The sequence below is a fragment of the Bubalus kerabau genome, chromosome 19 (genome assembly GCF_029407905.1).
Source record: "Bubalus kerabau isolate K-KA32 ecotype Philippines breed swamp buffalo chromosome 19, PCC_UOA_SB_1v2, whole genome shotgun sequence".
Classification (NCBI taxonomy): Eukaryota; Metazoa; Chordata; class Mammalia; order Artiodactyla; family Bovidae; genus Bubalus; species Bubalus kerabau.
Genome location: NC_073642.1, coordinates 9,626,562 through 9,654,314, shown reverse-complemented (window position 1 = coordinate 9,654,314; position 27,753 = coordinate 9,626,562).

Below are 27,753 nucleotides of genomic sequence, written 5' to 3'. Positions count from 1 at the left end.
GTCTTTATTCTGTAGCTCTGCAATAATATCATTATTCGGTGTCTTAGAGTCACACCAGAGAAATTAATTGCCCTTGGCACTTATCCCTTGGGTTTGTTTGTTTGTTTTTGTCTTCTTTGAATATATCCAGCACATTCTAAATTTAGAAGTTTTTAATTGTTTTTGACAAAATAACATGAATTTAATTGTTTTTAAGACATTACTCCCTGAAGTTATTTTCCTATTTTGATAGAACTGCATAGTTTTTAGTTATACCTGTACTAAGAGCTTCGTGATGGAGTGGATTCATTTGCAATTTGTATAATGTATGTACCTTTTTAACACTGAAGTTCTTGAGGACAGGTTCTCTTTATTTTAGTGCGCTGACATTTGCATGAAGTTCTGGACAAGGTACTTAAAAAATTATTAATGAATGTCAGAGATGCTCAAAATTGTCTGAAACCTTGCAGATCACCTAAAGCAGAGATTTTAAGACTCAAGTCCTTCAATTTGTTGCATCAAAATCAAGAGTTTTAAAGACAATGAGAGAGTTTTGGGACACAGATTCCTGAACCTTCTCACCAGAGAGTGCAGTTTAGAAGGTCATAATTGGGGTTCAGAAATTTCAGTGTTTTAATTATCCAGATCATTTTCATTTGTAGCCATGTTTAAGAGTTATTGATTTAGGCTCATCTCTCCCTGATGTAGGGCTTTCCTAGTAGTTCAGTTGGTAAAGAATACACGGCAATGCAGGAGACTCCAGTTCAATTCCTGGGTCAGGAAGATCCCCTGGAGAAGGGATAGGCTACCCACTCCTGAAATATCAATAACCTCAGATATGCAGATGAAAATACCCTTATGGCAGAAAGTGAAGAACTAAAGAGACTCTTGGTGAGAGTAAGAGGACAGTGAAAAAGTTGTCTAAAAAGTCAACATTCAGAAAACTAAGATCATGAAATCTGGTCCCATCACATCATGGCAAATAGATGGGGAAACAACGGAAACAGTGACAGACTTTATTTGGGGGCAGGGGGTTCCAAAATCACTCCAGATGGTGACTGGAGCCATGAAATTAAAAGATGCTTGCTCCTTGGAAGAAAAGTTATGACCAACCTAGACAGCATATTAAAAAGCAGAGACATTACTTTGCCAACAAAGGTCTGTCTAGTCAAAGCTATGGTTTTTCCAGTAGTCATCTATGGATGTAAGAGTTGAACTATAAAGAAAGCAGAGTGCTGAAGAATTGATGCTTTTGAACTGTGATGTTGGAGAAGACTCTTGAGAATCCCTTGAACTTCAAGGAGATCCAACCAGTCAATCCTAAAGCAGATCAGTCCTGGGTGTTCATTGGAAGGACTGATGCTAAGGCTGAAACTCCAATACTTTGGCCACCTCATGCAAATAACTGACTCAATGGAAAAGACCCTGATGCTGAGAAAGATTGAGGGCAGGAGGAGAAGGGGACGACAGAGGATGAGATGGTTGGATGGCATCACCATCACGATGGACATGAGTTTTAGTAGGCTCTGGGAGTTGGTGATGGACAGGGAGACCTGGCATGCTCCAGTCCATGGGGTCGCAGAGTCGGACATGACTGAGCGGCTCAACTGAACTGACCTGAACTGACCCACTCCAGTATTCCTGAGCTTCCCTGGTGGCTCATACAGTAAAGAATCTGCCTGCAATGCAGGAGATCTGGGTTGGGAATATCCCCTGGAGAAGGAACTAGCAACCCACTCCAGTATTCTTGCCTGGAGAATTCCATAGACAGAGGAGCCTGGAGGGCTACAATCCATGGGGTTGCAAAAAGACACGACTGAGCAACTAACGCGCGCACACACACACACACACACGGTTAACTTACAATGCTGTATTAGTTTCAGATGTACAGCAAAGTGATTCATGTATACATAAACATACATCCATTCTTTCTTAGAGTCTTTTCCCACATAGGTATTACAGAATATTGAGTAGAGTACCCTGTGCTATACAGCAGGCTCTTGTTAACTATCTGTTTTTTTATATAGTAGTACACGTATTTGTTAATCCCAAACTCCTAAATTATCCATCTCCACCCCCAGGATTCCACTTTGGTAACCATAAGTTTGTTTTCAAAGCCTGTGTCTGCTTTGTAAGTAAGTTCATTTGTATCATTTTTTAGATTCCACATGTAAGTGACATTGTGTGATATTTGTCTCTTCCTTACACAACCCAGCCAGCAGACCATCCTGTGGCTATAAGGCTAGTGGTGACAGAAAGGACAGCAGCAGAGACCCACAGGGTGTGGAAGCTGTGAGGGAGGGGGACTTCTCCATCACAGGAACCATGGTCCAAGAGGGGGCCCCAGCCACCACTCCTGTCCTCATCTGCATGCATGACAGTGGGGTCCTCTCAGCTGGCTCTCCACCCACCGGCCATTCCAGCACACCTTGGGCAAGTCGGCAGCTAGCTTCTAGTTCGTTTCCCTCTTGGACATCATTCATGGAGCCTCCAAGGCTGGAGCAACTCGGACATGGGGAGAGTTTGGTCAGTTCTCTGGTGTTAGTTTGTATTTTAAATTTTATTTTGTAAAAATGGAACGCAAATGGAAAAGTTATGGTAAATGTAATAAAAGGATGGTTTTCCATATAAACCTAAACAGTGTCTTTATTGAGAAACACAAAGTAAGACAGGGACACAGAAATGACCAATTTATTTCTCCATCATATCGAAAACTATCAAGCTGCCAGAAAATGTCTGTTCTAGCTGTCATAGAATTTCATCTCAGCCTTGCTTTCTCCTTTGACCCACAGCTCAGGAGAGGGGGGCTAGTCGTGATCAAGTTATTCTGTTCCAGCTTGAGCTTGTGTTTCTCAGAAGGAGAACCAGAGGGACAGCTAACAGAGACGACAGTTTGATGCTATAGGAAAAACTAGCAAAAAGTGAAAATGCAAAAAAGCTCACAATGAATCACTTTTTTTATAGAGACAATAATACCTCAAAAATATTTAAGTTGATCAAGCTAGATATCATTCTATCTGGCTTTTAGACTGGAATTTCCCTGGAGAGGTCCTGAAGCCTTAGGATCACAGTCTCATCTGGTTAGGGTTAGGGTTAAGTTTAAGCTAGTGTTAGGTTTAAGCTTTTGGAGAATTTTGCCGTCTTGCTGGGCACCATTCTGTCACCAAAGGCCAGATTTCAGACCCCATGCAGGTGACCATCCAATACTCTGTCTTCACCAGTCCTTAACATTCTTACCTCCAATGACCATGACCCAGACTCCACATAGTCACACCCTAGAATGTGCTGTCACTCCAAAGAAGTTACATTCCACTTTCCGAGCATGATTTCTGGCCTTTGTGGCACAATCATTTACTTGCTGGGTAAATCATAGCCTCATCCTTGGGTTTCTTCACCATCACCCTGTTTAACTGTCCTTGACTCTCTGGCATCTTTCTTGACCCTATTAGAAGCACAGGGCCGATGGTCAGAACCTGCCTGGGAACAGGCCTCTCCAGCCTGGAGCCCATCCTCCTACTCCTCTCTCCACCAGAGCTGGAAGCATTCTCTTCACTGGTTCTGTTCTGGTGACTAAACATTGCATAATGAGAGTTACACCAACCGTACTGGTTGAGTCAAGACACACTCAAGATCTCTAAGCTAAACTGGGTCATCAGCATCAGAAGCTCATAACTTTTACCCAAACACATCATCCTCACTCTCGGCAGGCAAACCGGTTTCCAACTTCACTGAAGCTCTAGATTACTGCTCTTTCAGCTGAATTAAATGTTCTTCCCTTCAAAAGATGTCCCCTTGTTTATGCCAAACTCCTCCACCTGTTTTATTCTCCTGCAGCCAATGCTTATCTACGTCTAATCAACCTGTCCACCTCCCCACCTCCTATCACTTGACCCCGGGTCTTGTCAAACTACCATCCCAAAGTTTTTTCTCCCTGTTTCCTTGAAGAATCTAGACATTCTATGTCCTTTCTTCACTACAAATTCACTTTCCAACCATGCAAGTCATAGGCACTGGCTTCCTAATACCAAAGGGGTAAATTTTTCAGTTTTCATTTAACCAGAGCTTTGCTACATTTGACACTTTGCCTCACTCTGTCATTTATTTTACTTAAAGCCACAGCACTTATGTTTAGTTTTTACTATATAACTTATAGTCAAGTCAGTTCAGTTCAGTTCAGTCACTCAGTCGTGTCCGACTCTTTGCGATCCCATGAATCACAGCACACCAGGCCTCCCTGTTCATCACCAACTCCCGGAGTTCACCCAAACTCACGTCCATCAAGTCAGTGATGCCATCCAGCCATCTTATCCTCTGTCGTCCCCTTCTCCTCCTGCCCCCAATCCCTCCCAGCAACAGAGTCTTTTCCAATAAGTCAACTCTTTGCATGAGATGGCCAAAGTACTGGAGTTTCAGCTTTAGCATCATTCCTTCCAAAGAAATCCCAGGGCTGATCTCGTTTAGAATGGACTGGTTGGATCTCCTTGCAGTCCAAGGCACTCTCAAAAGTCTTCTCCAAAACCACAATTCAAAAGCATCAATTCGGCACTTAAATTCCAAAAAATTCAAATATATATAAAAATCGAGAGACTAATATAACAAACTCCCACATGTCCATCCCCCAGCTTTAAAAACTCTTAAATTATCATCAGTATTGTTTCATCTATTTCTTCTCCAACCACTTCACCCTGGGTTGTTTTGAAGCAAAGCACATACATGGTGTCATTTCATCAATAAATATCTCTCTCTATACCTCAAAAGATAAAGAATGCCTTTGAAAACCATTTTTAAATACTGTTGTCAAATCAAAATATTAATAAGTCCTTAATAGCCTCAAATATCCAAGTAGTGTTCAAATTCTCATAATCACAGAGATATTTTGTAATAACTGTGTGAGTCAGATCCAAATAAGGTCCATACATTGCAAGTAATTAAATACATCTCTCTTTTTTTCTTGTAATTTATTGAACAAAGAAACAACTAAAGAACAAACAAAGAGGGATTTGTCCTGCAGTTGCCTAAAATCTGAATTTTGATGACTGTAAAATTTAGTGTCACTTATTTCTCTCTTTCTTTTATTTCTTGAACTTTGTAGTTAGATCTAGAGAGTTGATCACACACACACACACTCCATAATCTATAATATGCTCACCACCAGGAGGTACTTAAATGCCAGATTGTCTCTCATTTTAGATGTTAACAGATATTGTGGTACATTGCCTTGATCCATTATTTCCCCTGAGACTTCAAAATGATAATATTCTAGGTCAATCATTACTTCTCACCCAAAACACTTTTTCTCACTCCCTTGAAACTAAACTTTCTCAGCTACAACCAGAGACTGTTCTAGACACCAGTAAACTCCTTAGACAAGAGTCCCTGCTTTCTTGAGGCATATATTTGAGTGGCACATAGTTTCTGCACATAGTAAGTGCTCGACTAACATCAGCTATTGGAATATCCATGGTTTTTGTTCTGGGTGGGCTCTTGAATGTTAATATGCCCATAGTTTTACCCAGAGCACATGGCTCTTCTTACTATACTTTTCTTAGATGGTAGTATCCACTCTGTTTCAAAGATGATTACTAATAATAGTAAATATTTAGTGAGGATTTTATTAGAAAATGCTCCAGACACAGTATGTATACATGTATAATAATTTAATTCTCAGGACAATCAAATGAGGCAGTTACTATTAGTATCAGTTAGAATTTTTGATGGCCATAAGAATTCTTCTCTCTAACCTATGCTATTAACTAACAGCCCAACTTCTGGGCCCTGAAATCTATCACAGCCCTTGTCTCAGAGCTGAACATTTGAATGTTGGTAGGATAGCAGGGTAAGTCTGATACTTGAAGACCTGAGACTCCTGATAGGCACCTTCGACTTGAAGACTCCCCCAAAACCCTGCTGAACTTTCACTAGAAATGTTCAGATCTGCCCAAATTTCCCTCTTTCTTCTCTTTCTCTTTCCCTAGGGACCAGACAGTCACCATGGCCCGATGGCTCTCGATCATGGCCCTCTTGGTTTATTTATACTCTCCCTTTCAGTCATTTCCTCTAATAAGCATCTTGAAATTTAATCCCTTTTTGGTGTCTGCTTCTCTGATGACCCAGACTGATGCACTACTTCTGTATAACAAATTATCTCAAGTTCATTGAGATAATTATTTTATGATTTCCGTGAATCCTGAACTCAGTTAAAATGGCTTTTTTTCTGCTCCACGATGTTTAGGGCCTCAACTGGGAAGATGGACAGCAAGGGGTAACTGAACAGCAGAGGGCTGGACTCACCTGGAAGCATCTTCACAAACGTGTGGCAGGTGCTGCTGACTGTGGTCTGGGTCTTCATTCAGGGCTATTAATCAGAGAACCTACACGTATCCTATGCTCTGGGCTTCCACAAAACATGGAAGCCTCAGGGTCACCTGGTTTCTCCCATGGACTTTCAGGGCTCCAAATTGTGAGTCTCCCTGCAGACAAACTAGATGCCACATTTCCTTTTATACAGTAGACTCTGAAGTCCCATCCTGTCACTTGGGCCATACTGCATTGGTCAAAGCAGTCATAAACTTGCCCAGGTTCAAGGATAGGAGAAATATACCCAACCTCTCGATAGAAAGAGTGCCAAAGAACTATTTAGCCAATTTAAAATCCACCATCTTCTTTGGATATTGATGCTCCAAATGAAGAAACTGAGGCACAGAGAGAGGTTATTCACCCGGGATCAAATACCTGACACTTTTCACTTCCAAACTCTGCTGCCTCCGGGTTTACATGAGCCCACTGTGCGCCTCACATTAATGCTCTCAAACCAAACTTTCACCAAACTGAGTTTTCAAAAGAAAGCTCACATTTTCTTTTGCATTATTATCCAATGGCATATAATTTCACCTAACCAATGACTCAAGCTGAAAACATGAAAGTAATCTTTGACTCACCCCCATTCATGGATCTAATCAATCACCCAGGCATGAACTGCTCACACATCTCTTCTGTGTCCATCGATGATATTAGCATCAGCCTAGACTTCCATTTGCTTTATGGGTAGAAAATCCACTATTGCTACCCTTTCACTGCCCACCTTCTGGATCTTCCAGAACACTAAGAGGGGAAGTCTGCTCAAGCAATGAGCAATGACCAGTTCCATTCAGGGACAGGTCCTGCTGGTGGCCAGCCTACTGATCTGTTCACTGCCTTCACTCCTCATCGCCAAATGATGGAATCATGAATACAGATCTCACCTCTGTCTGAGCGGTTCTTGCCTTGACAAAATCTCCCTTACTGAGACCCTAGAATAAACCAACACTGTCCCTGGTCTCAAGTGCTGAGTTCTTTCAGTTACACACAGGAAGGACTCTCTGGGGCCCCTCTGCCAATATGGTCTTCGGAGTTTAACTCGAGTCATATAAAGTCATGGCCCCTCATTCCAGTTTGAGGAAGTGGCTTTCTTTATCCACCTTCTAATCACAAAGCATTTGTTCCCTTCCCTTTCACACCTGAGAGAGTCTGAGCTCTTCTAAGAAGAGTTCAGAATTCCGGAACACTATAAGGTTTCTTTTCTATCCCTGGATGGAAAATATCGTGTCTTCCTTATGGCACCCCACTCCAGTACTTTTGCCTGGAAAATCCCATGGACAGAGGAGCCTGGTAGACTGCAGTCCATGGGGTTGCTAGAGTCGGACACAACTGAGCGACTTCACTTTCACTTTTCATGCATTGGAGAAGGAAATGGCAACCCACTCCAGTGTTCTTGCCTGGAGAATCCCAGGGACAGGGGAGCCTATTGGGCTGCCATCTATGGGGTCGCACAGAGTCGGACACGACTGAAGTGACTTAGCAGCAGCAACAGCAGCACACAATAAATCTCCAACCCAGGGTCAAGCAGCAGGACTCTTGTTTCTCAATTGTTGAAGTAATAGAATCAAACACAGGGAAAGTCTTCATAACGTTCCCTGCTGCACCTATCCATTTTTCCTTCTAAACATTTCTCAGATCATTCCCTCTCCCTGGTCCTGCTCTCATCACTCCAATCCAGGTCTTTATCACTTCCCCACACCCAAACAGCTCCAGGTCCCCAGACAGTGGCCCAGGATCTCAGGGACAGGTTAGATGGACAAGATCACCTGGGCAGCTCACCACCAATAACCCTGTCTCAAACCCAAACCTCTACTTCTATCTGCTTCATTGGGTAGATCTCCTGCTAAAATTGTCCCTGGAAAACAAAACAGACAAGTTCTGCAGGCAAAAAAGAGGAGTTATAGGAAACTCCAATTGGAAACAAAAATTTGATCATAAAGCTACAGCTTAAAGCCTTATAATGGTCTTCATAGGCTCAAAATGAAGTCCAATGTCTTTATGTGATCCAAAGACCTGTTTCACTCACCCCCTCCAAAGTCCCAGCTTCTTCCTCTTGTGCATCATCTCCCAACCTCACTCACAGTTCCCAGCAGACATTGTGTGGTGTCATGGCCCTGGATTTTTACTCATCCTCTCCTCTCTGCCAGGTCCTCTCCACCCCACACAGCTCCCATTCAAGATTTTACCATCATGTTGAGCACTATCCCCACCAGCATCTGCCAGTCCAGGTGCTCATTCTGAATGCTTCAAAAGCACTCAGTGAATCACAATCAGTATTTCACAACCATCAGGGCATAAGCCTGTTTTATCTCTAGCCTGAGGGTCTCTTAGAGGCATGACCTGAGTTTCATCCATCTTTGTATGTCTGGCGCCTAGCAGAGCCCCTGATAAGTCTACAGTTCTCAGAAAATGTATGCTGGATGCATGCATAAAAGATGGAGAACTGTGAGTGAACAAGGAGAACATCTATAAGCTACAGTTTGCCCCACCAGACATGGCTGTGACTCTCACACCACTGCGCTCTTTCAGGACCCTGGAGACTTCCTCACTCTCAACCCTCCAAAATAGAACATAATCCTGCATGATTCACGAGGCACCTGAGTTGCTTCCCACTCATTATTATGAACATCAATTATCCCAACAGCAGCAAAGAACAGATGCAAAAGTTAATAGAGTTTTCTGGATGACAGAATGCTGACTAAACACCTTTTTGCTGCATTATATGCAGAAAGATGCCAAAATATGGAGACAAGAAAAAAGTTGTGTCCAAACTGCAAGTGCCACAGTTGGAGGAGATCAGAGAAGTCCCCCACAATTCCTACTCTGATCGCAAAAAAAAGAAGAAGAAGAAAAAAAAAAAGAAGAAGAATTTGCCTCTGAACAACTGCAAGTAAATCCAAAACACTGTGTTAGATGAAGATCCAAACACTCAGCTACCATTCCAGAACAAACCCTGGGAGTCCCAAAGAGCCTAGCATGACATGTCATGACAAGAAGGTGAATCTTATCCCCGCCAGCCTCTTTCCCTTGACGTGGAATGGCCTTCAGGAGGCCCTGGGAAACACCCCACCTCACCAGGCACCATCATCTATTTCCAGCCATGAGTCACCCTGCATTTCTCTGAGTTCTTTAAAAATCTCTTCCCAGAGCTCTTCTCCTTGCCCTTCAGAGAGACTTCCTTGCCCATTTGATATATAATTTTTCATTACAAGTGATTTACTCATTTATATTTTTATTTAAAAAATAGATTTCAGGGACAAGCCTGAGCACGACCGCAGAGGGTTCATCTTATGGATTCTGACACATCTGTTGTCTTCGGTAACAATACAAACACTGTGAATGAAATGCAGAGACCAGTAATGTATCTTTACCATGAGTTTAGGGAGCTTTGCCCCAGCTTCTGCTCTGACAAAGAGAATTCACCTGCAAATTTCTTGCTTATAATAGGTATTTGGATATAGATGATGGGTATTCAGGCAGTGGATTTCTCAAAGCTTCATAGTTCAATAAAAGTAAAACAATAAATCTAGCCACTAAAGTAAACAAAGGGAGCCTTTGGGGGATAATGAAATTAAATTTAAAATGGGGAAGAAAGCTGTACACACTGTGCACGCACGTGTGTTCATGCACCTGTATTTCTTCATGAGTTTCCAAACATCAGTGAAACCACGTTCATGCACACTCCGAGTAGCCGATGGGAACAAAGTCCTTTGCGTGGGTTTAATTTGCTTTGCAAACACAAGTATAATTGGTATTTAAGGGGCTGTTATAAATTGCTGTCACCCCCTCCACATGAGCATGAGTAATCTAATTTTTCTGCAAAGCGTGTTGCAGTTTGACAGACAGGTCTCGAAGGACTGTCTCGCATGTCAGCTTCCGTGAAAATGAGTTCTGAAGTATAGTCACACCCCCACGCACGCGTGGAATCCCAATCACCCACGACTCATAGATCCATTTGCCCTGTGTCTTGCTGCTGATGGATAATATATTCATTTGCTTCTGGCTAAAAAAAAAAAAATAGTGAGAAAGCGTTGGTGCATATTGATGGCAACCTGAAGGAGCTGTAATTGGGAGGAGTGATAGGCAGCTGCTATACACACCGCTGTCCTCCTTCCCTCTGCAGCCAACTGGAAAAAAATGAACCCCAAACTGTCAGGTGACGGAACCATTCTCGCTTGTTAGAACTGGAAAATTAAAATCTATCTCCCCGACCAAAAGGGAATGTGCTTGCAAATGCCTCTGAGTATTTTAGCTGCACACTAAATATTACCTGATTAAAACTATTCCCTGAAGGAAAAGCATTAGCTTTAGTGTCTAATTCTGTTGTGTTTAAATAATACACAATACATATATGTTCTTCCGTATTTAAATATTTAACATTGTAGTTGAAAAAGCAAAATCACATGATGAGGCTTCAGTGTGTAAAGTGTAGGATTAAATCTGCTCAGTGGAGAAGTTATTCATAAACAAATCTGAACCCCAGCTTATAGAAAAGCATAGGGCAATGGACCCTAGGTCCCTATCTTCCCTACTTGTGAGGTGATTTAAGGGGGCAGCCAGGCCTGCAGGAATTCAAGCCGCTACCTGCATTCAGTGCTGATAAGCTTTTTCCTGCTAATCCATAATTGGGTGTTTGGTATTGTGGCATCTATGCAAAAAAGCCAAGGATTTCATTATGACAACGTGAATTAGGCTGGATAAAATGTTTTCACTAGGATACACTGATTTTGTTTTCTATGGGTAAGAACAGTTCATATATTTGGTAACTATTTTATATACAACAGTTATTTCTGTTGGATAATTTCAGCTTTCAGAAATCTCTAGGAAAGGATTGCTTTGTGTGATGAAGTGCACCTGCTCCATGTATAATGAAATTTTTACCCATTTAAAAAAAAAAATCTCCTCAACCTATCTAGTATATAATTGGTGCCCAATAAACTAGCAGTCAAAATGGTGAATGAATCAAATTAGGTAGGGGAAATAAGATGCCTCACTACGTGGACTACTTTAAGATGTCGCAGAGTATACTTGAAGCAACATGATTAAGTTATGATTTACTGGACACTGACACTGAATTCGTTAAACAGAACTCACATTCTGTGCTATGCCGTCAAATACCAAAGAACAGACTTTCCAGCAGCCAAATGTTTTCCAAAAGGGGTGAGTCACCACATGTCTTAGCTGCTGTCCCTAGGGGTCCAATTTGCCTGCTCTTATGAAGCTGGTCAGTCGCTATTCTCCCCTGGGCGTGTGAACCATCTTCCCCACTTACTCAGCCACCTGCTCCAGACCAGAGCCTAGAACCTGGAGCCATCAGTAGCATCTAACAGCATAGAAACATGTCTGCAACCCTTTAGGGACAGAGCTGGGTGAGTGTGCTCGCTCCAGGAGAGGCCACTCACAAGTCATTCCACACATGCCCCTTAGTTTCCCGTCTAATATGTCCCCCATTCCCGTCATCACCCCCTCACACATTATAGACATGCAGGTATAAATATGCATACGTGCACATATACTTGCACGTATCCTAAATTACTCCTTTCTGCAATTCCAGATTGCATAAGATGAACAAAGTTGTATAAAAATGCCACCTCATTTTATTAAAAGGGCCCAAGTACAATAGCATGGCAGACATAACAATTTAGCATAGACATGATAGAAGAATGAAAGAAAATTAAGTTTACATATTTTCTATGGATGTGAAATTTATATAACAAAATTAACCGTTTTAGAGTATATAATTCAGTGGCATACAATATGTTCACAATGTTGCAAAAATCTATCTGGTTCCAAAATATTTCCATTATTCCAAAGTCAACCCTGAGCCCATTAGACAGACAGTCACTCCTCACTTTCCTTTCCCCCTCTCCCTTAGCAATCACTAACCTGCTTTCCGTCTCTATGGATTTGCCTATTCTGGACATTTTGTGGAAATGGGTAATACAGGATGTGGCCTTTTGTGTCTGGCTTCTTTCACTTGGCATAATGTTTCCAAGGTCCATCCATGTTGTACCACATTTCAGTACTCCATTCTTTGTTGTGGTTTAATAATATTCCATTTATGGATGTACCACTGTTTGAGTATTTATTCATCCATAAATACCACGTGTGCTCATGAACCCAGAACGTGAAAGTGGTTAAGGGAAAGGGCCTTGATATCACATCTGTGATCTGAACTTCAGTTGTACTGATCACCAGCAGCAAAACCACTGGGCCCCTAAGGACAACAGTGTTACAAGGATGGCCCAAGGACTGAATGAGATAGTATGTTCAAAGCCTTAGTAGTTCCTTGAGGCACAGTGAACTACTATTACTATTTAAAATTGCCTAAAGCACAAAAATGGGATTAAAAACACTATTTGGTGAAAAAATATCCATTATTATTTCAACATTTACTTTCCTCATATTAATTTTTTAAAGTCGATTTCTAATAATTTAAATTGGTATCAGATGAGATCAGATCAGATCAGTTGCTCAGTCATGTCCAACTCTTTGCGACCCCATGAATCGCAGCATGCCAGGCCTCCCTGTCCATCACCAACTCCCGGAGTTCACCCAGAATCATGTCCATTGAGTCAGTGATGCCATCCAGCCATCTCATCCTCTGTCGTCCCCTTCTCCTCCTGCCCCCAATCCCTCCCAGCATCAGAGTCTTTTCCAATGAGTCAACTCTTCGCATGAGGTGGCCAAGGTACTGGAGTTTCAGCTTTAGCATCATTCCTTCCAAAGAAATCCCAGGGCTGATGTCCTTCAGAATGGACTGGTTGGATCTCCTTGCAGTCCAAGGGACTCTCAAGAGTCTTCTCCAACACCCCAGTTCAAAAGCATCAGTTCTTCAGCGCTCAGCTTTCTTCACAGTCCAACTCTCACATCCATACATGACCACAGGAAAAACCATAGCCTTGACTAGATGAACCTTTGTTGGCAAAGTAATCTCTCTGCTTTTGAATATGCTATCTAGGTTGGTCATAACTTTCCTTCCAAAGAGTAAGCATCTTTTAATTTCATGGCTGCAGTCACTATCTGCAGTGATTTTGGAGCCCCCAAAAATAAAGTCAGCCACTGTTTCCCCATCTATTTCCCATGAAGTGGTGGGACCGGATGCCATGATCTTCATTTTCTGAATGTTGAGCTTTAAGCCAACTTTTTCACTCTCCACTTTCACTTTCATCAAGAGGCTTTTGAGTTCCTCTTCACTTTCTGCCATAAGGGTGGTGTCATCTGCATACCTGAGGTTATTAATATTTCTCCCGGCAATCTTGATTCCAGCTTGTGCTTCTTCCAGCCCAGCGTTTCTCATGATGTACTCTGCATATAAGTTAAATAAGCAGGGTGACAATATACAGCCTTGACGAACTCCTTTTCCTATTTGGAACCAGTCTGTTGTTCCATGTCCAGTTCTAACTGTTGCTTCCTGACCTGCATACAAATTTCTCAAGAGGCAGATCAGGTGTTCTGGTATTCCCATCTCTTTCAGAATTTTCCATAGTTTATTGTGATCCACACAGTCAAAGGCTTTGGCATAGTCAAGAAAGCAGAAATAGATGTTTTTCTGGAACTCTCTAGCTTTTTCCATGATCCAGAGGATGTTGGCAATTTGATCTCTGGTTCCTCTGCCTTTTCTAAAACCAGCTTGAACATCAGGAAGTTCACGGTTCACATATTGCTGAAGCCTGGCTTGGAGAATTTTGAGCATTACTTTACTAGCGTGTGAGATGAGTGTGATTGTGCAGTAGATTGAGCATTCTTTGGCATTGCCTTTCTTTGGGATTGGAATGAAAACTGACCTTTTCCAGTCCTATGGCCACTGCTGAGTTTTCCAAATTTGCTGGCATATTGAGTGCATCACTTTCACAGCATCATCTTTCAGGATTTGGAATAGCTCAACTGGAATCCCATCACCTCCACTAGCTCTGTTCGTAGTGATGCTTTCTAAGACCCGCTTGACTTCACATTCCAGGATGTCTGGCTCTAGGTCAGTGATCACACCATCGTGATTATCTGGGTCATGAAGATCTTTTTTGTACAGTTCTTCTGTGTATTCCTGCCATCTCTTCTTAATATCTTCTGCTTCTGTTAGGTCCATACCATTTCTGTCCTTTATTGAGCTCATCTTTGCATGAAATGTTCCTTTGGTATCTCTGATTTTCTTGAAGAGATCCCTAGTCTTTCCCATTCTGTTGTTCTCCTCTATTTCTTTGTATTGATCACTGAGGAAGGCTTTCTTATCTCTTCTTGCTATTCTTTGGAACTCTGCATTCAGATGTTTATATCTTGGAAAACACAAGGGAGGTTCCTAAAATATTAAAAATAAAACTACCATATTGTTCAGCAATTCCACTTCTGGTATTTATCCAGAGGAAATTAAGACATTAACTTTAAGAAATAAAGGCACCCGCACTTCATTGCAGTGTTATTTACAATAATCAAGACATAGACATACAAACAACAGAGCTTTCCATCAGTGAATCAGTAGGTAAAGAAAATGTGGCATATCTACCTATCTATCTATATATCTATATATATATATATACCTATATATATAATGGAATATTATTCAGTCATAAAAAATGATGAAATCTTGCCATTTGTGGCAACATAGATGAACCTCGAAGGCATTATGTTAAGTGAAATGTCATATAAAGACAAATACCACATGATGTCACTCCTATGTAGAATCTAAAACAAACGAAAAACTGAAATGATAGAAACAGAGGTCAGACTGGTGCTTGCTAGAGGCAGGGGAGAGGAATGGGCAAAATGGGTGAAGGTGATCCAAAGGTACAAATTTTTAGTTACAAAATGAATTAAGTCCTGGGAGTAATATGTACAGTATGGTGACTATAGTTAATTAGTACTGTACTGTGTATTTGAAATGTGCTGAAAGAATACATCTTGAAAGTTCTCATCACAAGAAAAAAAGTGTGACTTTGTGGTGATGAATGCTAATCAAGATAGGTAATCATTTTGCAATGTACACACATATGGAACCATTATGTTTTACACGTGAAACTAATATGTTGTATGTAAGTTATACCTAAATATTTAAAATAAATAGAAACAGAATGAGATGCTACTTCACCCCCATTAGAATGATCATAATCCAAAATAAAGATAATAACAAACATTGGTAGAACATGGAGAAATTGAACCCCTTATACCTATGGGAATGGAAAATGGTGAAGCCACTTTGGAAAACAGTTTTGTGGCTTCTTATGAAGTTAAACATGTATTTGCAATACAGTTTTAAACATAAGAAAAACACAAACTTAGTCCATAGAAAGACATACATTCAGACTCATAGGAGAGTATTCATAATAGCCCCAAACTGGAAACAACCCATGTAGATCAACTGGTGAAAGGATAAACTGTGGTATGTCCATGCAAAGGAATGCTATTCAGCAACAAAAAACAGCAAACTACCAATACACACTACAAAAAAAAAAAAAGTACCACGATTTTCTTCTTTTGCTTGGATAGGCTGCCTGGAATGACCTAGAATGACCAGCTCAAGACTTGTGACTCATTTTACAACATCTTGGGAAATCAAATAGGCTTAAATGCACTTCAGTTATTTTTAATAGCACCGTGTTTAGGCCTCGAAAGAGGTGCCCCTACACTGGACCGCATGCTTTAGACCCACACATCACAAACACAAAGACGCATGTTTATTAGGGAACACACAGGTGCCTCTGTTGCTTGGTATTGAAAACAGCATGACCTCTCATCTAAATATCCGGGCTGGTGACAAACATCTCTGGAGGCCATACCCTTTGTACTCTGTCCCTGTATAAAGGTGACTGCTCTCGAGAGGTATAGGCAAACAGGTTGTGAAGTGCATTTGGAGAAGGCATATGGCTTCGAAGGGAGGAAAGGGTTTGAACAGCAAAAAGTACTTGGGAAAGTGAATAAACAAATTTAACTTGTCAGGATTTTCTGATAAAATAAATGTAACAGAGTTTTTTTTAATTTATTTACTTTTAGTTAAAGGATAATTGCTTTATTGTATTATGTTGGTTTCTGCCAAACATTTTGCCTGTCATTTCCCCACAGTGCCCAGAGCCATTTCTAAATTCTCATCCTATTCCAATTTGTGTTTCTAGAGTAAAACTGAATACAAGTTAACAAAGTATTTACAGTAGTTGCCCTGGTGCTGAGGTCCATTTTTCAGCATTAAAATATATATATATTAAGCTATAAAATCTCAATAGCTATGGATACAGTTCAGTTTAGTTCACTCACTCAGTCGTGTCTGACTCTTTGCGACCCCATGAATCACAGCATGCCAGGTCTCCCTGTCCATCACCAACTCCCAGAGTTCACTCAGACTCATGTCCAGTGAGTCAGTGATGCCATCCAGCCATCTCATCCTCTGTGGTCCCCTTCTCCTCCTGCCCCCAATCAGAGTCTTTTCCAATGAGTCAATTCTTCACATGAGGTGGCTAAAGTACTGGAGTTTCAGCTTTAGCATCATACCTTCCAAAGAACACCTAGGACTGATCTCCTTTAGAATGGACTGGTTGGATCTCCTTGCAGTCCAGGGGACTCTCAAGAGTCTTCTCCAACACCACAGTTCAAAAGCATCAATTCTTCGGCACTCAGCTTTATTCACAGTCCAACTCTCACATCCATACATGACCACTGGAAAATCCATATCCTTGACTAGATGTGCCTTTATTGGAAAAGTAAGGTCTCTGCTTTTGAATATGCTATCTAGGTTGGTCATAACTTTCCTTCCAAGGAGTAAGTGTCTTTTAATTTCATGGCTGCAGTCACTATCTGCAGTGATTTTGGAGCCCCAAAAAATAAAGTCTGACACTGTTTCCACTGTTTCCCCATCTATTTCCCATGAAGTGATGGGACCAGATGTCATGATATTCATTTTCTGAATGTTGAGCTTTAAGCCAACTTTTTCACTCTCCTCTTTCACTTTCATCAAGAGGCTTTTGAGTTCCTCTTCACTTTCTGCCATAAGGGTGGTGTCATCTGCATACCTGAGGTTATTGATATTTCTCCCAGCAATCTTGATTCCAGCTTGTGCTTCTTCCAGCCGAGCGTTTCTCATGATGTACTCTACATATAAGTCAAATAGGCAGGGTGAGAGCATATAGCCTTGACGTACTCTTTTTCCTATTTGGAACCAGTTTGTTGTTCCATGTCCAGTTCTAACTGTTGCTTCCTGACCTGCATATAGGTTTCTCAAGCAGCCAGTCAGGTGGCCTGGTATTCCCATCTCTTTCAGAATTTTCCACAGTTTATTGTGATCCACACAGTCAAAGGCTTTGGCATAGTCAAGAAAGCAGAAATAGATGTTTTTCTGGAACTCTCTAGCTTTTTTAATGATCCAGTGGATGTTGGCAAATTGATCTCTGGTTCCTCTGCCTTTTCTAAAACCAGCTTGAGCATCAGGAAGTTCACGGTTCACATATTGCTGAAGCCTGGCTTGGAGAATTTTGAGCATTACTTTATTAGTGTGTGAGATGAGTGCAATTGTGTGGTAGATTGAACATTCTTTGGCATTGCCTTTCTTTGGGATTGGAATGAAAACTGACCTTTTCCAGTCCTGTGGCCACTGCTGAGTTTTCCAAATTTGCTGGCATATTGAGTGCAGCACTTTCACAGCATCATCTTTCAGGATTTGGAATAGCTCAACTGGAATTCCATCACCTCCACTAGCTTTGTTCATAGTAATGCTTTCTAAGGCCCACTTGACTTCACATTCCAGGATGTCTGGCTCTAGGTGAGTGATCACACCATTGTGATTATCTTGGTTGTGAAGATCTTTTTTGTACAGTTCTTCTGTGTATTTTTGCCACCTCTTGTTAATATCTTCTGCTTCTGTTAGGTCCATACTATTTCTGTCCTTTATCAAGCCCATCTTTGCATTAAATGTTCCCTTGGTATCTCTAATTTTCTTGAAGAGATCTCTAGTCTTTCCCATTCTGTTGTTTTCCTCTATTTCTTTGCATTGATCACTGAGGAAGGCTTTCTTATCTCTTCTTGCTATTCTTTGGAACTCTGCATTCAGATGTTTATATCTTTCCTTTTCTCCTTTCCTTTTCACTACTCTTCTTTTCACAGCTATTTGTAAGGCCTCCCCAGACAGCCATTTTGCTTTTTTGCATTTCTTTTCCATGGGGATGGTCTTGATTCCTGTCTCCTGTACAATGTCATGAACCTCCATCCATAGTTCATCAGGCACTCTATCAGATCTAGTCCCTTAAATCTATTTCTCACTTCCACTGTATAATCATAAGGGATTTGATTTAGGTCATACCTGAATGGTCTAGTGGTTTTCCCTACTTTCTTCAATTTATGTCTGATTTTGGCAATAAGGAGCTCATAATCTGAGCCACAGTCAGCTCCCAGTCTTGTTTTTGCTGACTGTATAGAGCTTCTCCATCTTTGGCTGCAAAAAACACAATCAATCTGATTTTGGTGTTGACCATCTGGTGATGTCCATGTGTAGAGTCTTCTCTTGTGTTGTTGGAAGAGGGTGTTTGCTTTGACCAGTACGTTCTCTTGACAAAACCCTATTAGCCTTTGCCCTGCTTCATTCCATACTCCAAGGCCAAATTTACCTGTTACTCCAGGTATTTCTTGACTTCCTACTTTTGCATTCCATTCCCCATAATGAAAAGGACATCTTTTGGGGGTGTTAGTTCTAAAAGGTCTTGCAGGTCTTCATATAACCGTTCAACTTCAGCTTCTTCAGCATTACTGGTTGGAGCATAGGCTTGGATTACCGTGATATTGAATGGTTTGCCTTGGAAACAAACAGAGATCAATCTGTCGTTTTTGAGATTGCATCCAAGTACTGCATTTCGGACTCTTTTGTTGACCATGATGGCTACTCCATTTCTTCTAAGGGATTCCTGCCCATAGTAGTAGATATAATGGTCATTTGAGTTAAATTCACCCATTGCAGTCCATTTTAGTTCGCTGATTCCTAGAATGTGAACATTCACTCTTGCCATCTCCTGTTTGACCACTTCCAATTTGCCTTGATTCATGGACCTGACATTCCAGGTTCCTATGCAATATTGCTCTTTACAGCATCAAACCTTGCTTCTATCACCAGTCACATCCACAACTGGTTACAGGTTAACTATAAATAAAGTGTGAGGCTCTTTTTCACATTGGCAGAAAGGAAAATTGAAAAAAGTTTTATTTTTATAAAACTAATTATCAAGGTTTAATGAACTTTTTAAGAGGTGTTAAAACATTCCAGTTTTACTTATATATTTTAGTTTTGATATTATAATTTGTATTTTTTATTTCTAATAGAAAAGTAGATATCTTAAAACAAAAGAACCTTTTGATTTTTAAATTTTTGCATTAACTTTTAATTATATTTTGATGAAAATATAACAAAATTTTGCTCATTTTGAATATGATTACATTTTATTTTTCAGTTTTCTGGCTTGTTATTTCGAGAGAACAAAAATTATTATACTTCTATTATAGAATTATAGAATTTTGTTGCATAAATAGAGATTTTGCAGAAATTATAGTGAGAAAAATTATTTCTGGAATAATACTTGTTAACTTGTGAATTATGTAAACCTTTGTCTTGTTACTTACATCCAAATATCACCACCTATAATACTGAATACCTAGACATATGTAATAATAACTAATACCTAAAGGTGACTGAAAGGCACTCAGTCGTGTCTGACTCTTTTTGACTGCATGGACTATACAGTTCATGGAATTCTCCAGACCAGAATACTGGAGTGGGTAGCCGTTCCCTTCTCCAGGGCAACTTTCCAACAGGGATTGAACCCAGGTCTCCCGCATTGTGGGTGGATTCTTTACCAGCTGAGCTACCAGGGAAGCCCACTGGACCCCTGAGCCTGCACTATTCCCACACCACCGGCAGGACCACAGAGCTTGTGCTGGGGCTGTTAAGAGGCTCTGCTGTGGCTATTTTCTTCTTCTCATCTTTGACTCTCATGCCAGTGCTTTCTATTGAAGAACATGCTTAGAACCACTGTCAAAAGTCTAAGAAACGTAGCTTGTAGGTTTTTATCCCTCTAAGCGCAGAAAGGCAGGACTGAATTTAAGGGTAAACAGATGTCCAATGCGCCAAATAACCTATTTTTTTTCCTCTGGAAACTTTTAGGATCTCATATCTGGCATTCTAAAATGTCATGCTGATGTGCCTTAGTGTAGCACTTACTGTAACAGCTATTCCGTGAGAGTGAAAGTCACTCAGTGGTGTCTGACTCTTTGCGATTCCATGGACTATACAGTCCATGGAGCTCTCCCGGCCAGAACACTGGAGTGGGTAGCCTTTACCTTCTCCAGGGGACCTTCCCAACCCAGGGATCAAACCCTGGTCTCTCACATTGCAGGTGGGTTCTTTACCATCTGAACCACCAGGGAAACCCATATATTTATACACAAACACACACATATGAATAGTGAAAGTGAAAGTCACTCAATTGTGTTTGACTCTTTGCGACCCCATGGACTATACAGTCCATGGAATTCTCTAGACCTGAATACTGGAGTGGGTAGCCTTTCCCTTCTCCAGGGGATCTTCCCAACCCAGAGATCAAACTCAGGTCTCCCACATTGCAGGTGGATTCTTTGCCAGCTGAGCTGGTGGGCCATTATGATGTGGAAACTCAAGTCCTTTTATTAAATAGAAAAATTAAATAAGCGGAACTACTTGGGTCAGCACAAGTAAATATTATAAACATAATGGGAAAAAAGCCTCAGAACATTATATATAACATAATATTACTTATATAAAGTTTGAATACATGCAAATTAGTACTATACATTGTGTATTGATACATTATTGCATAATAAAGTTGTAAAGTCATAAAACATTAAAACACCAGTTAAGATTGCCTTTTCAAAGGAAAAAGGGAAATGAGATTAGGAATTTCAGTTTGTACTCTGGATTATACTTTTTTTAGCTAAGTAGTAAAAACATGGATATTTTCATCTAATATCTATAACATTTAGTATATCTGGTATATTTTATAGAAGAGAAAAAAAAATTGAAAAAAACCAAGCCAGTTTCAAAAAAATTAGGAATCCAAAATGGCAACAGATTTTTTAAAATGAGCACTGGAAGCTAAAATATCATGGAAGAATGCCTTCTAATATCATGAGAAACTGAATTCCAACCTAAAATTCTGTACCCACATAAGCCATTAAACAGGTGGAAAAGGAAAATACAGACATTTAAATTCAACTAATGTTTGAAAATATTATCAGAAATCTACTGAAAGATTAAGTTTGACTAAAACAAGAGAAGAAACCAGAAATAAGAAGAAATAAACTTCAGAAATGGATGATCCAATATGGGAGGGAAATGAATGGCCTTCCACGATCGATGGTGAGGAAAGGTCCATGATAATAGCTGAAATTGGGCCCAGGGCTGAAGTCCACGAACTCTGGTAGCAGGATGGCACTCTGTGTAAATAAAGCTTTATTGGTACAGAGCTATGCTTTTTAATTCATTTATGGTCTAGAGCTGTTTTTTGTTTTTTCCTTGCTCTAACAATAGTATTGAGCTGTTACAACAAAAATCTAAAACATTTATTATCTGGTCCATAGCAGAAAATGTCTGCAGACCCTGAGCTTAAAGTATAAACTTCCCAGTTTGAAGCAGGAAGATGGAGGAAAGCTCTTCAAGAGGAAAAAAACAAAAAAAAAAAACAAAAAAAAACAAAAACTGGAATTGATATATTACTGGAATGTGCTTAATCTTATTAAGAGGGACATTACAGCCTTGTAGGAGAATTTAAGAACAAATAAACGACGGGTGCATAGAAATTTAAGCAAATAAAAAATAAATCACAAGAAAACCAAAAATTTCACAAAAGAGTATTTATTTTAATTCTGGAACTCTAGGTAGTTTGTGAAAAATATTTTATAGACATAATAATGTAAATACCGAATTCTGATTTAGCGATATTAGGAACATTGGAGGAAATGAATGCAATTGAGGGAGAGAGGGAAAGTGAAAGAGAATTAAATTCTAATCCTTCAGAGTGGGATATTAATAAATGATATATAAAAAATTTTAAATCAATACATAAAAAATAATGTTTTTAGAAATATGGAGGAAAATATCAGAATAAATAGCCATTTTCATTTTAAGACTTGTAGAAATATTTGCCTTTGCTAACTCTATAAGTTTTATTAATATAAAACATATGATTTACAACAAGATGACAACTATAACTCTATTAATTTGTTAGGTCATTTTAAATGAATAGGCAAAAAACAATGAATCAATACCTAGATTTTCAATGCACTATTATCTGGTATCTACCTGCCTCCATCTTTAAACAATGTACAAATGAAAACCAAGTTAAGAAACAGAGGGACAAAAAGAGGGTGTGGGACAGAGGGTGCAAAAGAGTATAGGAAAGAAAGAAGCTTTATTTAGACAAATTATTTTTTTTTAATATTTTCTTACAGGTGTGATTCTGTCAATTTTCTGTCACCTCCCTTTACTGTTTTTAGCTGTTTTTTAATGACTAATATTCACCTACTGTATACCAATCACTGTTCTTTAATCTGACAATACAGAATTTTAAAAGACAGACTAAGTTTGGGCTCCCAAGAAAATTACTTTCTATTGAGAACAGGGGCAAAGCATTTCCAAGCAGAAGGATATTTTGTGCAGATATTCTAGAGGGTCAATAAGCCTTGTGGGTTCAAGGAGTAGAAAAGAAAGTGTGATAACAGCATAGCTAGTGAGCAGGAGAAGTAGAGTAGCTGGTTGACCAACAATGTCCAGATGCTGACTAAGCATACAAGTATCACCTGAAGACCTGTAACTGGAGAAGCCCAAGATAGCACAGCCATGGCCAAGAAAGACACTAAAGAGATGGGCTACCTGCTCACAAAAAACCCTGGTGTTTTCTGCAGCTGTCTGCATCAACAATGCCTTTCTCACAGCCCCAAAATAATGGCCACCAGGACTTTGGACAATAGAATCCTGATAGCAAACTGATTCCACTTGAATAAAGCGTCCTAAACAGAACTGGCCCCTGCAGGCTGACTAAGTCCCTGAATTCTTAAACAAAGAATTCTTCCCTGAAGAAGCTCCAGACCCTGTTTATCTGAACTTTAAGGCTCAGTAGGGGCTAATTTGAAAACTTTAAAACAAACTGACCTGTTACACTCTAAGCAGTTGAAGTGGGTCACGGCATCACTAAAAAGATGAAAAGATAAAGTAAGAACTAATACCCTCTTTTGTACATCAATTGCTTGGATATTGTATTGTCAGAAATAATCCATTCGTTCTGAATAGCTAAGAGATATTTTCCACAGTATAGAAGCCTCTTATAGTGTAAGTAAACTTAGGAAGGAGACAAATGCTCAGTAACTATTTCACAAGACATAATTTTATAAGGAGTTTGTTCAAGATTATGTTAATCAAGTTCCATGACTTTGTCTGTTTTCTTGACAAAATAATAAATCAAAGTAGTATGATCCTGTGGTAAAGAATCCACCTTCCAAGCAACAGATGCAGGTTCAATCCCTGGGTCAGGAAGATCCCCTGGAGTAGGAAATGGCAACCTACTCCAATATTCTTGCTTGGGAAATCCCATGGACAGAGGAGCCTAGCAGGCTACAGTCCATAGGGTTGCAAAAGAATCCCGACATGACTTGGCTACTAAACAACAAGGTTTTCCTAATGATTTATGACTCTTGTTTCTGAAGAGAAGCGTACAAGTGATTGATAGAGGGAAGTGGAGAGTAATCAGATATGAAGACTCTTTGAGAGCAAGTTGGGAGACTAAGGAAACAGATATTAGGAAAGAGGGAGAAGATACATAGATATATACAGATAGATTTATACATATATGTATATATATACATATATGATTGGAGAAGGAAATGGCAACCCACTCCAGTGTTCTTGCCTGGAGAATCCCATGGATGGGGGAGCCTGGTGGGCCGCCGTCTATGGGGTTGCACAGAGTCGGACACGACTGAAGCGACTTAGCATACATATATGGGCTTCCCTGTGGCTCAAAGGGTAAAGCATCTGCCTACAATGTGGGAGACCTGGGTTTGATCCCTGGGTCGGGAAGATCCCCTGGAGAAGGAAATGGCAACCCACTCCAGTACTCTTGCCTGGAAAATCCCATGGACTGAGAAGGCCGGTAGGGTACAGTCCATGGGCTTGCAAAGAGTCAGACATGACTGAGTGACTTCACTTTCACTTTCATATACATATATGTGTATGTGTGATGATAATATACATTTAGATGAAGATAGAGACCTAGACAACATATGGTCCCCAAAATATCAAGAAAGTGAGAATTTCTTCATTGGGTGTAGCATGAGATGTTTAATGTTAGTTTCATTGAGTGTTGCATGAGAAGTTTAATGTTAGTTTCATTAAGTCAAAATTTGGTTCTTCTTTATGATTACCAGACTCTGCTTTCATCTTGGTTGATCTCCAACAAGGGCTCAGTTTTGGTAAGATTTCAGGAAGAGAATGGCATATTTCTGATCACTTATAGGGTCTAGCTCTTTGAGGATCACTAGATGAAGAGGACAAAGCCAGCAGATGACCTCCAAGTCATGAGACTTTAAAGTCTTTTTCTGTCCCTATTTGCCCCCCAGGCCTCCACCATGGTGTGAGGAGTACCCCCTGCAGCACAGAAAGGGTCAGTCATGCTACAGGTCCAGGGACACATGCTAAATTCTACTTAATCAGAGAGCAAGCCTATCAGAACAGTTACCAACTCTGAAATACTGTATTTGATCACTTCCTACAATCCAGCCTGTTTATAAATACACAAACTTCATAGTGTGTTTAAATTAAGTCTACTTAAGCAACCCACTCCAGGGTTCTTGCCTAGAGAATCCCAGGGACGGGGGAGCCTGGTGGGCTGCCATCTCTGGGGTGGCACAGAGTCGGACACGACTGAAGTGACTTAGCAGCAGCAGAAACAAACATAGCGAATAACTTTTCCAAGAACCTACATTCAGCTTAAGGTAGGGTTTCAGAGTATTTTTTTTTTTGGTGATTAGATATTCCTGGATCTGCCTGCAGTGTAGGAGACCCAGGTTCGATCCTGGGTCAGGAAGATCCCCTGGAGAAGGAAATGGCAACTCACGCCAGTGTTCTTGCCTGGGAAATCTCATGGACAGAAGAGCCTGGCAGGCTATAGTCCATGGGGTCACAAGAGTAGGACATGACTTAGTGACTAAGCCACCACATTCCTGGATCTAACATTGAGTGATTCATTACCTCCAGTCATCTTCATACAGGTATTGTTGGTGCAAATCAATATGTAGAAGCAATTTTGAGTTCCTTTAAGGAGAGAAATGTCAATGACCTAAAAGAATTCAGGCCAGAAGTATGAATAATCACTACCATTTATTTTTCTGTTCCATCTTGATTTGATTTTCATGAGCATCCTGTTTCAAGGAAATTCTGAGTGTACTAGTTGTAGATCAATGCAAAAAAGAGAGGAATGGTAAGCCACAAGGGGAGGAGGGTGGTATGGTAGCAATTTGAGCAGGAAAAGTTTTTTCTGATTGTGTTCGCTGTCTTTGCTTTTATTTGCCATTTTTCTATCTTTATGAAAGATGAAAATTTTATTGTCTCAGAGGAAAAAAAAACAGGAATTATATAACACAACATATTTAATTGAGTTCACATACATTTAGCAATATGATGGCAATTTTAGCAATTACAACTATTTGTCCCTTTCTGGAGTATGAGAATTTCACATGGGTGTGATGGTGGAGCATATGCTTACTGCCCCTCTCTAAAGAATGTTCAAGGTTTGCCAGTGAGGAAAGAAGTAAGAATTCATAAATTTCACACAAAACAGTGGAAATTTTATCAATGGAATAGAATTTGACTGACCTAATGCTTTTTAATAGCCTATATTTTCCCTGAAGAGCTAAAACATTTGCATGAATCATCTAATTGGATTCCACAAGGTTTCTCTGGAATTTTAGCCACATATATGTTTCTCTGTGGAATGTTCCCACCAAAAATTGAGACAGTCAAACAAGTAGGGAAGCAGATTTACAAAAGTGGGAATGTCATACATTAGGCTTATAATTTAGGTAGAAACTTAGAACACTATTTATTATTAGGACCCTGCTCATATTAGGATGCTGATTACATTTAGGATGCTATTCATTTTAGGTTATTTTGGATGATGAACTGACACAAAGTGAGAAAAAGAACAAGATTATAGAGAAACTGTCCTGAAAGTCTCTGGGTAACTACACACTCAACTAAGGAAACAAGTACTTAAAGGAAATTAGTACAAGGAAAGTTCCAAGCATTATGTCAACATGTATATTTGTTTAATTTCCAAAAGCCAGACTGAATTGTATTTATTTCACACAGTTAATTCTATTCTCATTTTTCACATATGAAAAAATACTGTTTTCACAAAAGAACAAGTGCTTTCAAGCAGATCAGAGTAAATGAAGAAAGTCATGACTTTTAAGTACATTGTCTGACAGATGCTGAAGGCCTGTTTCAAAGAAAGGATATAGCAGGCAAGCCTGCACACCTGTGCTCTTCCCACTTCAGGAGATGTCAATAAAATACCCATAAGGAATAAATAGGGTCTTCCAAGGTGGCAGGAGGAGAAGGTGGTGACAGAGGATGAGATGGTTAGATGGCATCACAACTCAATGGACATGAGTTTGAGCAAACCCCAGGAGATAGTGAAGGACAGGGAAGCCCGACACGCTGAAGTCCTAAGAGTTGCAAAGAATTAGGCAGGATTTAGTGACTCAACAACAACAGCAAAGCAGCACTAGTAGTAAAGAATCTGCTGCCAAGGCAGGAGACACAGAGACTGGGGTTTGGCCCCTGGGTCAGGAAGATCCCCTGGAGTAAGAAATGGCAACCAACTCCAGGATTCTTGCCAGGAACATTTCATTGACAGAGGTGCCTGTGAGTGCCTGCTGAGCCTGTGGAGTAATAAAGGGTCAGACACAACTGAGTACACACACACACACATTTGATTTGAATATACATAGAATAAATTATTTGTGTATATTAAAATCAAATTTTTTCCTGTATGAGAAAATTATATGTTACCAGCTGGAAGTTTCCTTTGGGAGCTTGTTTTGTTGCCAGTTGATATAAGAAACCATTTCCCTCACCCCAACCCCACCCTACCTCTAAATATTGCAGCGAAGAATGTCTGCACTGTTTCATGCCATCCAAGAGACACTCTCTGGATCCATTTGAAAGTATCAACAGCTTGACTTTTCACATAAATAGACATTACAAGGAGAAATGCCATTTGTGGGAAGAGCTGTGGCTGCCACACTGTGCCATGGCCTATGTCCTGCTACTTCGCAGCATCTTAGCCCACACCCAGTGGCCTCAAACACCTCTCATCAAACAACTCAGAGATACTTGCAAAGAACATACCTGATGAAAGACAT